This window comes from Diabrotica virgifera, chromosome 4 (assembly GCF_917563875.1).
Source record: "Diabrotica virgifera virgifera chromosome 4, PGI_DIABVI_V3a".
In the NCBI taxonomy this organism is placed as follows: Eukaryota; Metazoa; Arthropoda; class Insecta; order Coleoptera; family Chrysomelidae; genus Diabrotica; species Diabrotica virgifera.
Genome location: NC_065446.1, coordinates 65,402,739 through 65,417,742, shown reverse-complemented (window position 1 = coordinate 65,417,742; position 15,004 = coordinate 65,402,739).

Below are 15,004 nucleotides of genomic sequence, written 5' to 3'. Positions count from 1 at the left end.
TTAGTGCAATATGAAGTCTATATAAGACCTTAATAAGACATATTGATATAGGATCGAAATAATGATGATGAACAAGAAAGAGGAAGATAGTTTTCTGAAATTTGAAAGAAAAATATTGAGAACAATACTGGGCCACAATGTAATAAGAAAGGGAGAAATAAGAATGAAAACAAATTCCGAAATTGAGGAAAAATTAAAGAGAGAAAATATAGTCAGATACATAAAATCAACACAAAGCAATTACGGGAAATTTAGGCGTACCGAGAGACTTTTTCGGGACCCCGGGACAAATCGTTAAAAAACGGGACAATCCTGTTTTTACGGGATGTTCGGTCACACTACACTAGTGGGCTAATAGAGTACAAATTGACTGAATTAATAGTGGTAGAGGAGCCGAAGCGGAGATTTTTGCAGTTACTCGAGCGCGTCAGATTTTCATATGGTGAGAAACCTGGTATCCTGCAGATGTAGGCACCTCTACCATATATTGGCTCTTAACACAGGGAGTAGGAGTTCGTTAAGGGGGCCCAAAAAAATCTATCCTTAAAAAAACTCGAAATTGTCAGAATTGTCAGATAAGGTAAGTTAGGTACATGCAAAAGAGTGTATATTTCAAAAATCTGACGATTTGAACTGGGCGTAAGGAAATGGACAAGTCCCAAAGATTGACAAGAAAAAAGCGAATATTTCGCGAAATGAATGACAGATCCAAAAACTAAAAAATACGTGTTCAATATTTTTTAAAAATCTATCGAATGATACCAAACACGACTTCCACGGAGAGGGGTGGGGGATAAATTTAATATTTTAAATACGAATCCCGCGATATTTCGTGAAATAAACATCAGATCGAAAAACTGTAAAATACACTTATACAATATTTTTTAAAAATCTATCGAATGACACTAAACACGACCCCCCACAGAGGTGGGGTGGGGGGTTACTTTAAAATCTTAAATAGGAGCCCCCATTTTTTGTTGCAGATTTGGATTCCTTACGTAAAAATAAGTAACTTTTATTCGAAATATTTTTTCGAGTTATGGATAGATGGCGTTATAATCGGAAAAAAACGATTGTTGGAAATGGAAAATTAAATTAAAAATGGAAAGTCCCCACAAAAATGGAAAACTTTACTTAACTTATTTTGGTTTTAGGGCCTACTCTTCACAACCCAATTGGTCCCCATAACGCTCGAGTAACTGCACATTTAGCATACTTTGTTCCTTTATTATAGCAATTATTTTAAATTATTGTTTTTCATACGGGAGCGGACTCACAACATGGAATATTGTCAAGCACGGAACTAGAAGATGAACAAAAAGTAATTAATTCCGAAAACCACGGTCATTCTTCCACGTGCACTCATAACATTTTCTGGTAGTAAGTTTTAAGTCATGCAAAATATATATAATATAATAAGCTATGATTTACGTCTGACACAATTAAAAAAAGTATGCTTGAAGTTAATTACCCCATAGGATTGTTGAACCAGACAAGTTCAAGGACCTTACATAATGGTGCCTAAACTTAAGACAATATATGTCTTTATTTTTATTCCGAGAAATTCAAATTTTCGTCAGTAATTCTTTCACACAAGTCAACATTTTTATAGAATCAGGGCCGGTTTTATTGCCAGATTATATATTACGAGGTATGTACTCGAAAACACTTGGAAAGGTGAAAAACAGTAAAGCTGCTGGTAAAGACGGAATACCAAACAAATTACTGAAATATTTTTTCTTTTTCTTCTTCTTCATCCTGTGTTCGTCCACGGCTGGACATTGGCCTCTTCCATTTGCTTCCATCGATTTCTTCTCTTGGCAATTCTCATCCACTGCTTGCCCGTAACCCCTTTGATCTCATCTGCCCACCTCTTCTGCGGCCTGCCTACTCCTCGCCTGTTCTCTTATTCTTCTTCCTTCTTGTATGTAGGCTTTAAACATGTTTCTTCTTCAATATTAGCCTCCTAAATTGTTTATTATCGCATTTGGTGATTTATCTCGTGCTATTCGTACTATCCTATCCTCTACCATTCTACTAATGTGTTCATTCCACTCCTGTTTCCGTTTTGTCACCCATCCATTTATGTCTTCTACATTGCATGATCTTATGTTTTCGCTTCTCTCCCTATCCAACAAACTTTTCCCTGATATTCGTCGGAGTATTTTCATCTCTGTTGTTTCTAGTAGTCGTCTCGTTTTAGATGTGTCAGGTCTTGTCTCCGCCGTGTATGTCAATATAGGTCTAATTGCTGCTTTATAGACTCTTGCTTTTGTGTCTTGTCCTTGTCTTAGGTGTTTGTTCTTCCAGATTGTGTCATTAAGAGATCCCGCCGCTTTACTTGCTTTTAAACTTTGTTGTCGTACTTCCTCTTCAACATCTCCGTAACTGGTTATTTCTATTCCCATATATCTAAACCTTGCTTCCTGCTTTATTATTTTTCCATCAATTTCGATTTTACATCGTAGTGGGTATTTAGATGTTGTCATACATTTGGTTTTTCTCGGTTGATATTATCATATTGTATTTTTTGGCTGTTGTATTGAAGATGTGTGTTAATCTTTGGAGATCGTCTTGTATCTCGGCGATTATTGCTGCGTCGTCTGCATAACATAATATTTGGATTTCTTTATTCCCCATTCTGTAACCATGATCTTTACGTACTGCTTCTATTATTTCGTCCATTATTATATTAAAGAGCAGTGGGCTTAATGAGTCACCTTGTCTGACTCCGCTTTGTACTGGTATAAACTGCGTTAGTTTTCCATTTATCTTTGCCTGTATTGGATTATGAAAATAGATGTTTTCGATGGTTTGTATAATATTGATTGGTATGTTTCATTTATACAGTAAATGTAAGACGTCTTCGACTTGGATGCGATCGAAAGCCTTTGTCAGGTCTATAAAACATAGATATGCTGGTTTATTGTACTCAATGATCTTTTCTGTGATTTGCCTCAGTACAAATATGGCGTCTACGCAGGATCTTCCGGATCTGAATCCTTGTTGTTCATTGTTCATCTGATAAAGTTGTTAGTTTATTGATTTTGTTGGTTAGGACTTTTGGGGTCTTCTTTGTCTCCTTTCTCGAACATTGGTATCATTATGCTGTTTCTCCATGTGTCTGGTATCTTGCAGTGCAATATTAGTTTTTGTAGGTATAAGTTTTGTAACCTCAAGGGTTATACTTTCTCCTCCGTATTTTAGAAGCTCGGTTATTCCGTCTGGTCCTGGTGACTTTCTGTTGTTGAGTGAATTTATGCCTATCTCTACTTCCTGAAAACTGATTTCTATTTCGTGTCTTAATTCAGGTAGGTTATTGTTTTGATTATTATTTTCTTTTTCTTTAAACAGTTCCGTCAAGTATCTTTACCATTCGTTTGCTGGTATGTTATTGTATTCCTTCAATTCTGCCATTTCTTTCCGTTGTTTCTTATGAATCTCCATATTTGTTTTTGTGTTCCGTCGCTTTCCATCCTTTTTGTAAATTGTTCCCAATGTTCATTTTTTGTTCTTCTTACCAATTGCTTTGTTTCATTTCGTATTGTTCTATAGGTGTCTCTGGATTCTTTAGTGTTTGATGTTTTACACTTCATGTAGGCCTCTCGCTTCTCTTAACATTTCTCTTTTATTTCTTTTCTGAACCATGGTGTATTGTTGTTGTTTCGTTTGTTCAGTATGACTTTGCGTTTTCCTAGAGCTTCTGTTGCTGCCTCTTCAATGTTGTTTTTAATTTGCTCCCTGCTCGCGTTTATATCTTCGATGTTGTCTATTTGTTTCAGCTGTATGTTCTGTGCTAGCCTCCCTCGGTACATTTCTCTTGTGGAATCGTTCCATAGTGATTCTACATTGAATTTTTCCTCGGGGATTTCCTGTAGAAACTGTTTTGGTGTTATTTTCATTCTTATTTTTGCTAGGACTAGTTTGTGTTCACTCCCTGCGTCTGCTGAGTTTAAAGTTCGAATATCTAGAATCTCTCTAGTTCTCTCTCTGAAATATTGTGGAGCAGTAATGACACAATTAACAACATTAATTAACTAAATTATAAAACACAATAAAATACCGGAAGAATGTCATTTAAAAAAGGAGATATAAACAGCCAGAAAACTACAGAAATATCAACTTGTTATAGTAGTATAAAACCTACAACTACAATTTTACAAGAGTTAATGAATCAGAAGATAAGTTTAGGAGATGAACAAAGTACTGAGAAATCACTAGAGTATAATAGACCCAAGGTTCATTGATAGGAGGTAGGTTGTCTCGTAACTATGTGGGCGGAAGCGAGGGGGAGGGGAATGACTACGTCACTCGTACGACAATGTCAAGGTTGACACTTGACAGTTTTTGTTTGTGGTTCAAACCTAACCCTCTTGTTTATGTTGTGGTTGCGTTTTCGAATGTTTCTATATAATTTTCTTTAATATCGTTTATTTGTTTAATTTTTAATTAATACGTATACATGGTACATTTTCAACTGATTAGTGCCTGAAGGACAAATAATTTTTTGTATTTTAATCTAAAAATAAATCATTTATATTATTAGTTTTTTTTTCATGACTACATGATAAAAATGCTGCAAATTGCAGAAAAATCATAATAAGTATGTAATTTTGCTAAATTTTTTCTACTTTTTGTTTGAATTGAACTGTTATCTTCATTTAAAGCACACAATAAATGTTAAATCTTCTTCAAATCAATTCTATTTTTTTGTCAACAGACTATTGATTTTTAAGGGAAAAATTGATATAATTATCAATACAAGAACCACTTAATATATCGATACCCAAAAAAATCCCAAAATATATTGCAAAACCTAAGTTTTTGAACCTTTTTTTTAGCATTGAACCTTGTGACAATTTCAAAAGTGTCGTACGGGTGACGTATTCCCGCCTTTAAAAAGCGAGCCTTTGATTGGTTTATAGTTACGGGACAACCTACTCCCAATCTATTAACCTTGTAATAGACCAACATTTCTCTGTCTGATTGACTTGAAGAAAACATTTGACAGAGCAAGGCTCCAAGATATAATCCATCTTTCGTATAATAGAAAAATTCCCCTAGATATCATAAAAACTACTGAATATATTTACCAAAACACTAAATGGAAGTCAGAATAGATAGGCAACTTAAACAACCTATACTTATAGACATAGGCAGTGAAATAAGACAGGGAGACTCATTGAGCCCTATGCTCTTCAATTTAATCATGGATGAAACCATCAAAAGCGTCAACAAATGAAGAGTATAAAAAATGGGAAGCAAAGAAGTAAAAATAGTCTGTTATGCAGATGAACAAAATGAAGATAGCCGGCAAAGATTAGTCCACAGTTTTAACATAAGAGGAAAAGAATTCAATATGACAATTTCATGTCAATAAAACTAAAACAATAGTAATCAGAAAAGATGTAAAATAGAAACTGATGACATCCGTATTAAAAAAAGCAACGGCAGTAAAATTCCTTTGAATTACTTTGTCTAGCTATGGAAACCTGGACAAAGAAATGAAAGATTAACTATAAAATCCAAATAGACTGGACGAGTATGACAACTGTCACTGTGACAGGAGAATTTTATAAAATACTCCTGTCGTAGACATCTAAAGGTGAGAAACTATACAGGGTGTCCCGAAAAGATTGGTCATAAATTATACCACACATTCTGGGGTCAAAAATAGTTCGATTGAACCTAACTTACCTTAGTACAAATGTGCTCATAAAAAAAGTTACAGCCCTTTAAAGTTACAAAATAAAAATCGATTTTTTTCAATATATCGAAAACTATTAGAGATTTTTTATTGAAAATGGACATGTATTATTCTCGTGGCAGGAACATATTAAAACAGAATTATAGTGAAGTTCTGTCCACCCCATAAAAAATTTATGGGGGTTTTGTTCCCTTAAACCCCCCCAAACTTTTGTGTACGTTCCAATTAATTCATTATTGTGATACCATTAGTTAAACACAACGTTTTTAAAACTTTTTTGCCTCTTAATATTTTTTCGATAATCCAGTTTTTATCGAGATGCGGCTTCTTTTTTAATATATTTACATAAAAATTTTATGGGGGTTTTGTTCCTTTAAATCCCCCAAACGTTTGTGTACGTTCCAATTAAACGATTATTGTGGTACCATTAGTTAAACACAGTGTTTTTAAAACCTTTTTGCCTCTTAGTCTTTTTTTGACAAGTCACCTTTTATCGAGATGTGGCTTCTTTTTCAAAATGTACCTAAAAATGCAAATTATAAATAAATTTTCAGATTATTAACAGGTCTCTATAATCGTACTTAACCATATACAAATATGTTGTGGATTCGACAAATATTCAAAATACGTCGATAAACACTGGCTTATCAAAAAGTACTAAGAGGTAAAAAAGTTTTAAAAACATTGTGTTTAAGTAATGGTGCCACAATAATAATTTAATTGGAACGTACACAAAAGTTTGGGGGGTATAAAGGAACAAAACCCCCATAAAATTTTTATGGGGTGCACAAATTTCACTTTAATTTTTTTGTAAGATGTTGCTGCCATAAGAATGCCACATGTCCATTTTCAATAAAAAATCTCTAAGAGTTTTCGATATATGAAAAAAAATCTATTTTCATTTTGTAACTTCAAAGGTCTGTAACTATTTTTGTGTGCACTATTGTATATAGGTAAGTGAGGTTCAATCAACTTATTTTTGACCCTAGAATCTGTGGTATAATTTATGACCAATCTTTTCGGGACACCCTGTATAATGTAATGTTAATTTATACGTTTTCCAGACCAATAGCGATATATGGATGTGAGACATGGATACTCAACCAAACAACAAAAGAAGCAGTAAGTAGATGGGGAAGGAAAATTCTTGAAGAATATTAGGAGGGAAGAGAACAGAGGAAGGATATATAAGAAGGACAAATGAGGAAATTTATAATATTAACAAAGAACCACAAATAGATAGCGTAATAAAATCAAGAAGGTTGCAGGGGCTGGGCCATATAGAAAGAATGAACGATGACAGAGTGGTCAAGAAAATAGCATGGAGAGTAACAGATTATAAAAAAAAGAGAGGAAGACCACGAAAGCGATGGAGAGAGGCGGTAGTAGAAGATCTAGAAGAAAAGTTAATAACAGACTGGAAGAAGTTGACAAGTAACAGAAAGCTATGGAAAAGAACAACAAAGCTCTGGGCCTAAAAGGCCTGTTAAAAAAGCTAAATATATAATGTATACGTTTAAATCGATAATTTCCACCTCTACTAGTTTCATCTCTTCCCGATCACGGAACACAAAATTTTACGAAAACTTCCAAAAAAATAAAGGAAGGATGAAAATTTGGGAATAGGTAGTTGAAATTGTCTATTATTATATAAGAAAAAGTTTACAATTCTACATCTTCTCCAATTTACGAAAATTGGGAAATACGGGGTGAAAAATATTTTCTCAGGAGTGAAAAATATACGTTCAAAATAGGCCCGGAATTGGATAAAATGACTAATTCTAAGCAGCTTTTGTTCTATTGAGTTTTTTCACTAAGTCAATACTTTTCGAGTTATTTGCGAGTGAATATGTTTCATTTTTAACAAAAAAAACATGTTTTTGGACCGTTTTTCGCAGATAACTCAAAAAGTAAGTAATCTAGCGAAAAAATATTCTTAGTAAAAATATAGTTTATAAAAATTAAAAAAAAAAAATGGTGTACGCGTGAGGTCTGCAGACCCAGTAGAAGCAGTTGTAGCTAATGAAAAGTAGGTTCTTCTTTGTCAAATTCCAAATCGAATATTTCAATGTGAAATAACCAGAAAATAGAGCATTTTTCGGGGAAAATTCATTACAACTTTTTTAAAGTGTTTAAAAAAGGTTTATTTTTGTTTTTTTTTAACTTCTAACAATAAAAATAAGTGAGTTACGCTCAAAATATTGTTGGTCTCTATTATTTTTTGGTATAAAAATCGCGAAAATCACCCCCTAATTAGCTTCCCAAATAAAATTAATCGTTACCGCTTCACAAGTTACTTTACTTATCTATTGTTTATATTATCTATAAGTTTCATTGGTTCAAAGTGCTCACTTTAAAAAAAGATTGGGTGTAAAATAAAACATTTTTTTCAATTTAAAAAAAATGGAATTGTTCATGGAATTAACTTAAAAATTATTAGTAATACAAAAAATCTTAAAGAGTATTAAAATGTACGTTTTGCTTTTCCGAATATTTTTGCTGTTTTGTTTTCTTGTTAGACAAAAATTGGTTATGCTATGACTGTTCAAAATTTGCCTAAACTCGTGATTAGTTACTCGTTCAAGCCATTTTAACTACAGCCTTTTCAAAAATAAGCACTTTGAACCGATGAAACTTACAGATCATATAAATAATACATAAGTAAAGTAACTTGTGAAGTGGCAATGAAAAAATTTATTTGTGATGCTAATTAGGAAGTGATTTTCGCAATTTATTTATCAAAATAAAAGGGACCAACAACATTTTGAGCGCAACTCACTTACTTTTAATGTTACAAGTTTTTTAAAAAACAAAAATAAACGTTTTTTTAAACACTTTAAAAAAGTTGAAATGAATTTTCCCCGAAAAGTGCTTCGTTTTTGGGTTATTTCACAGTGAAATATTCGATTTGGAATTTGATGAAGAAGAACCTACTTTCATTAGCTACAACTCTGCTTCTACTGGGTCTACATACCTCAAGCATACACCATTTTTTTCAGTTTTTTATGTGCTATATTTTTGCTAAGAACATTTTTTTCGCTGAAATACTTACTTTTTGAGTTATCTCCGAAAAACCGTCCAAAAACATGTTTTTTTCTGTTAAAAATGAACATATTCACTTGAAAATAACTCGAAAAGTATTGACTTAAGGAAAAAACTCTATAGAACAAAAGTTGCTTAGAATTAGTCATTTTATCTAATTCCAGACTTATTTTTAATGTATTTTTTTCACCTTCGAGATGGGGGTTTCCCCCTCCATTTTTGTAAAATGGAGGGGATGTAGAATTGTAAACTTTTTTTTATGTAATAGTAGACAATTTCAACTACCTATTCCCAAATTTTCATCCTTCCTTTATTTTTTTTGGGGTCAGATTTTTCTTTGATTGGGCTATTTGCGTTATTTTACCGGTTATTAGAGCGCTCATCATTGTATTTTGTTATAACTTTTGTGTCTCTGGATTTGTCTTCTTTAGATATCTTCCTCTAAAAATAGGATAATAAGTATTAAGATGAGATGAAAAGAAAATTAACAAACAATCTTAATTTTATTTGTAACATCTGTTAAAATATTTCACTTTAACAAAATTATTATCTAGATTCGGCCATAGCACATTGAGTTACACCGGTTTTCGTCCGATCACCGTAGTTCAGCAGTATCGAGGGCGGTTATTCTGTGGATGGGTAGCCGCTTGGGAACACCTCATGTTATTGCCTTACTTTTTTTTTATTTTTGGCATTAATTTAAGGAAATATTTTGGAAAGTAGAAGTGTTAAAATTAGTTTAATATTTAAATAAAATACAAATAAACGGTTTAAAATATACTTATTTCATTAAAATCATATAGTCGAAGTATAACTTCTTACGTGCTTACAAAGTACACACACTCTTGTTTTAAATGTAGGTCCAAGACCTACTATTATAAATTATACCACCAAAGCACGCTTGAGGAATATCATAATATTATTTACTATAAATAAAGCATTATGAAACGTTACTTTCTTAATTTTAATACTAACGAATCCCGCACCATTAGGATTAATTTCTAACAAAAACATTTTTTTTTTGTTTTAACTGTAAATTGTTTCATTCTTGCTACCGAAGCGTTTCTTCTGTTAATGATTGCCTGTGTTTAGAATCAACCGATGCAGCAACATACATGCTTGTGTAAGTGTGTATCAATTATTGTTTTAGTTCTGAATTAAAATTAGCGGGTTATTTAGGGTAGAAAATGGCCTAGACGTGCTCTGGTAAACAAAAGAGTTCAACATCGTATAACTATACAACTATTAAGTTCTGTTTTAAAAACTATATACTATATACAGGGTGTCCCGAAAAGATTGGTCATAAATTATACCACACATTCTGGGGTCAAAAATAGTTCGATTGAACCTAACTTACCTTAGTACAAATGTGCACATAAAAAAAGTTACAGCCCTTTGAAGTTACAAAATGAAAATCGATTTTTTTCAATATATCGAAAACTATTAGAGATTTTTTATTGAAAATGGACATGTATCATTCTTATGGCAGGAACATCGTAAAACAAAATTGTAGTGAAATTTGTCCAACCCCTAACAATTTTATGGGGGTTTTGTTCCCTTAAATCCCCCAAACTTTTGTGTACGTTCCAATTAATTCATTGTTGTGGTACTATTAGTTAATCACAACGTTTTTAAAACTTTTTTGCCTCTTAATATTTTTTCGATAAGCCACTTTTTATCGAGATGCGGCTTATTTTTTAATATATTTACATAAAAATTTTATGGGGGTTTTGTTACTTTAAACCCCCCCCCCCCCAATGTCTGTGTATGTTCCAATTAAACTATTATTGTGGTACCATTAGTTAAACACAATATTTTTAAAACTTTTTTGCCTCTTATGCCCGATTTCACCAACGATACCTAAACAGTTGCCTTATTAAGTTATTCTTATCGAAAAGAACTTCCTAAGTCAGTACTTAAGAATAATAGCGTTTCACAACTAAAATAACTGTTTATCTAGGAAATTATTTCCTAGGTATTAATTCGGGTACGTTTGAACTATTTTTGATAAATAAAAAGAAGAATAAGATGAGATTACCTTACTTTTTTGATTATTTATCAAAATTGTTTGTTTGCTAAGTTGGTTTTATTCAGTTTTGTACCTACTGTTATAGTTATTTTATTTAGTATTTATAGTTATCTGTGAATTCAGTTTGTTAAGTTTTGTATGTTATTTGTATATGTACAGTGAAATGGAGGAAAAGAAAAGAGTTGTAAATTTCACATATATGACGAAAAATTAAAGTTAGGTGAATTGTCATTAATGAAATAATTTTAAAATAAACAACATGTTAAAAATTGCTTCGTTTATTATTAATTTTTAATGATAGACTTTTAGTGATATATCTTGAATGGGTTTTTGAAACACAACACTACTTTGTTAGGTAGTAGGTAGACTACATAATTTTGACAATAGACCTGTAAAAAACTCCAAACGATTTTCTATATTTTTCAACACATATTATATTACTAATATGAAAGATAACACAAAATTACGACTAATATACCTAATATTACAGAATAACAGAAAAATTAAGGTAAGAAACAAATTATTGGCAAACGTCACAAGTTCATTAGTCAAAATTGTAAAAATATAACCTGACTGTCAACGATAAGTAATACCTAAAGTTTACGGAGATCGAAAACCGTATCCTAATGTAAGGTAATGCTTAAGCGGTTTAGGCAATTCTTATGGTATGGTGAAATCCGTTTTAGAGTTAGGAAGTACCTAAATCCACTTAGGTAATTCTTAAATATTTAGGTATCGTTGGTGAAATCGGGCATTAGTCTTTTTTTGATAAGTTACCTTTTATCGAGATGTGGCTTCTTTTTCAAAATATACCTAAAAATGTAAATTATAAGTAAATTTTCAGATTATTAACAGGTCTCTATAATCGTACTTAGCCATATACAAATATGTGGTGGATTCGACAAATATTCAAAATATCTAGATAAACAGTGGCTTATCGAAGAAGTACTAGGAGGCAAAAAAGTTTTAAAAACATTGTGTTTCACACAACGTACACAAAAGTTTGGGGGGTTTAAGGGAACAAAACCCCCATAAAATTTTTATGGGGTGCACAAATTTCACTTTAATTTTTTTTTAAAGACGTTGCTGCCATAAGAATACCACATGTCCATTTTTAATAAAAAATCTCTAAGAGTTTTCGATATACGAAAAAAAATCGATTTTCATTTTGTAACTTCAAAGGGCTGTAACTTTTTTTGTGGGCACTATTGTATATAGGTAAGTGAGGTTCAATCAACCTATTTTTGACCCCAGAATCTGTGGTATAATTTATGACCAATCTTTTCGGGACACCCTGTATAATAGAAATCACTGTTGTTTTTGTCAAATTGTGGAATAGAAAATATTCAATCCTCACAAAATTTCAAATTTGTACAATTTGGTATCTTTGTAAGATGAAAGAATTGGACATAGAAGCTGGAAATTAAATTACAGCAAGACCAAAATCATAACAAATACAGATGAGGACATCGCAATGAGGATCGGACAAGATAAAATGGAACAAGTTTGCGATCTGGGTCAAATTATAAAACTTAACAAGGAAAACCAAACAGCAGAGATCAAAAGACGAGTTAGACTGACATGGGCGGCATTTGGCAAACTAAGCTACATCCTTACTTACTTAAGCCGTCCTCTTGTACCTTACGGTGTCGAGGTAAGTGGAGAAATCAGACGTCTCCATGCCTTTCGGTCAGTAGCTAGTCTTTCTGCTTCTCTCCACTCAATATTTCTTTTTTCACAAGCCTTTCCAATATTTGTGTTCCACGTTCGTAAAAACAAAAGATACCATATCGTAAGACCAAAGTATACAATCAATGCGTACACCCTATTCTCACATATGAGTTACGGTTCCCAAACGTGGACGCTTAAAAAAGCAAACATGGACAAAATCATATAAATGCAAAGAGCATTGGAAAGACAAATGCACATAAGACTAATGGAAAAAAGAGAAACGAGTGGATAAGAGAGAAAACAAAAGTTAGGGATGTTAGACAAGAAGTTGCAAAATTGAAATGGAGATTTGTCGGACACAATATAAGACAAAAAGGAGACCTATGGAATAAAATTCTTGTAAATTGGATACCGTGGGGATATACACGAAACAGAGGAAGGTCTCAAATGAGATGAGCAGATGATATCAAGAAGCACGTGGGCTCTAGGTGGATAACTGTAGCGACAGACAGAGAAGAATGGAAAAGGATTGGGGAGGCCTATGTCCAAAGATGGACCGAAGAAGGCTAATTAGATAGATAGCCTATCTTTGTCTATAAACTGTTGGAAGAGGTATCAAAAAAGACTTTTGATATTAATTGCGAATAACACAGGTTAGTAGATTTGAAGGTTTTTGGTTTATGCAGGGTGAGTCATGAGGAACTGTACTATGGGGAATAACAAATGACCATTAAAAAGTGTCTGCTCCCATTGTTTAATAATATACAGGGCGAGTTGTTAATTTTTACAGAAATTTGTATTCGTCATAATTTTTGAACAGTAAGATCGATGTGTCTCTTATTTTAGTCAATCGTTACACTATTACCACCCAATCAACTGATTTATTAAAATTAGAAAAAAATCAGGTCGGGCTTTAAAAAATTAGTTCGTTTTGGTCTTAGAAAAAATTTCAACCTGTATACGATTTTTGAAAACTCTAATAATAATTTTACAAATTAGACAAATAGGCAATTAAAATGGCATATTTATTTTTTCCCAGCACGATTACTTAATTTTTTATAAAAAAAGTCAAATTTAACTATGAATTAAAAATATGGTTAAGTGAACCACAGATTTAAAAAAATTAACTTTTATTACAAAAAGTTTTTTTAACAAATATTTAATTTATAAGTTACCACCCAATCAACTGATTTATTCAAACTAGAAAAAATTCAGTCGCGGATTTAAAAAATTAGTTCGTTTTGGTCTTAGAAGAAATATCACCCTGTATATGGTTTTTGAAAACTGCAATAAGAATTTTACAACTTACACAAATAGGCAAATAAAATGACAAATTTATTTTTTTCCCCACACGATTACTTAATTTTTTATATTTAAATCAAATTTGACTATGGATTATAAGTTTGGTGAAGTGAACCATAGATTTAAAAAAAAATTTACAAAATCTATTTTTTTTAACAAATATTTAATTTATACATATGTATTAATACTTCCACAGCTTGTGCTATACGTTCTAAATAATAAAACCCTTTTAGCTAATTTCCAGAATTTCAAAAGGAAGAGGTTGTTTTGAATAATACTAAAACATCGCCCTGTATAGTACTTGTGTAGCGATTCATAGGTAGTGTCATTTTATTGAATTCTCAGAGTTTTATTTCAAAAGCCAAAACACAGTAAATTTATTTTTTAAATTAACGAAAAGAAAATACATATTATGTAGAACATTGAACATAAACGGATTTATTTGCATATTTAAGTAAATTTACCAATATGTATGTGTGTACAACAATTGTATACATAGATACATAAAAGAACTTAAGAAACAAATAAAACAACAAAAACAATTTTTTTGAGATTTATAGCAAATTTTTGAAATGAAATCCATATTTATCGGATCATCAACTGTCTAATAGACCTCCTGAGAGTTAAGGGATCATTTCTAATAATGTTACAAGAATCAATAATTTTATAAATTACTTAGTTCTTGTCACGTATTGATATTTTCTCGATAAACCATTTCTTTTAATAGTCGACAGGGTTCAAATCAGGTGATCTAGGTGGTCATGCATGAGGCCCTCCGCGTCCTATCCACCTATTTCCATAAGTTACATGCATGAAGATGTTGACGAACAGCTACTGAGAAATATGGTGTGGTGATGCCCCATCGTGCATAAAGTACATACCTCGGACGGCTACATTGGCAAGTAGATTCGGCAAACTATGTATTTTGTAAAATATGATAATACAAAAAAGTACAAACAGTGTAAGAAACACAAATAAATAATACCGATGGCGAACGAAAAGTCAAATTATGTACTCAAAGAACGAAAATGTCAAATTATCATTTTTTTACGGCCATGCTAAAAGAGCCACTTTCACGCAAGCATTTCGTTTCCGAAAGTTGCACTTTCCCGCACGCCGTGCGTGAAAGTAAATTTTCCCGCACGACGTGCGGAAAAGTAAAATACCTTGTAATATGGCATAATATATTATAATACATGCAATAAACTAATATTTAGATATTATTTATTATTTATTTCAAAGATGGACTGGTT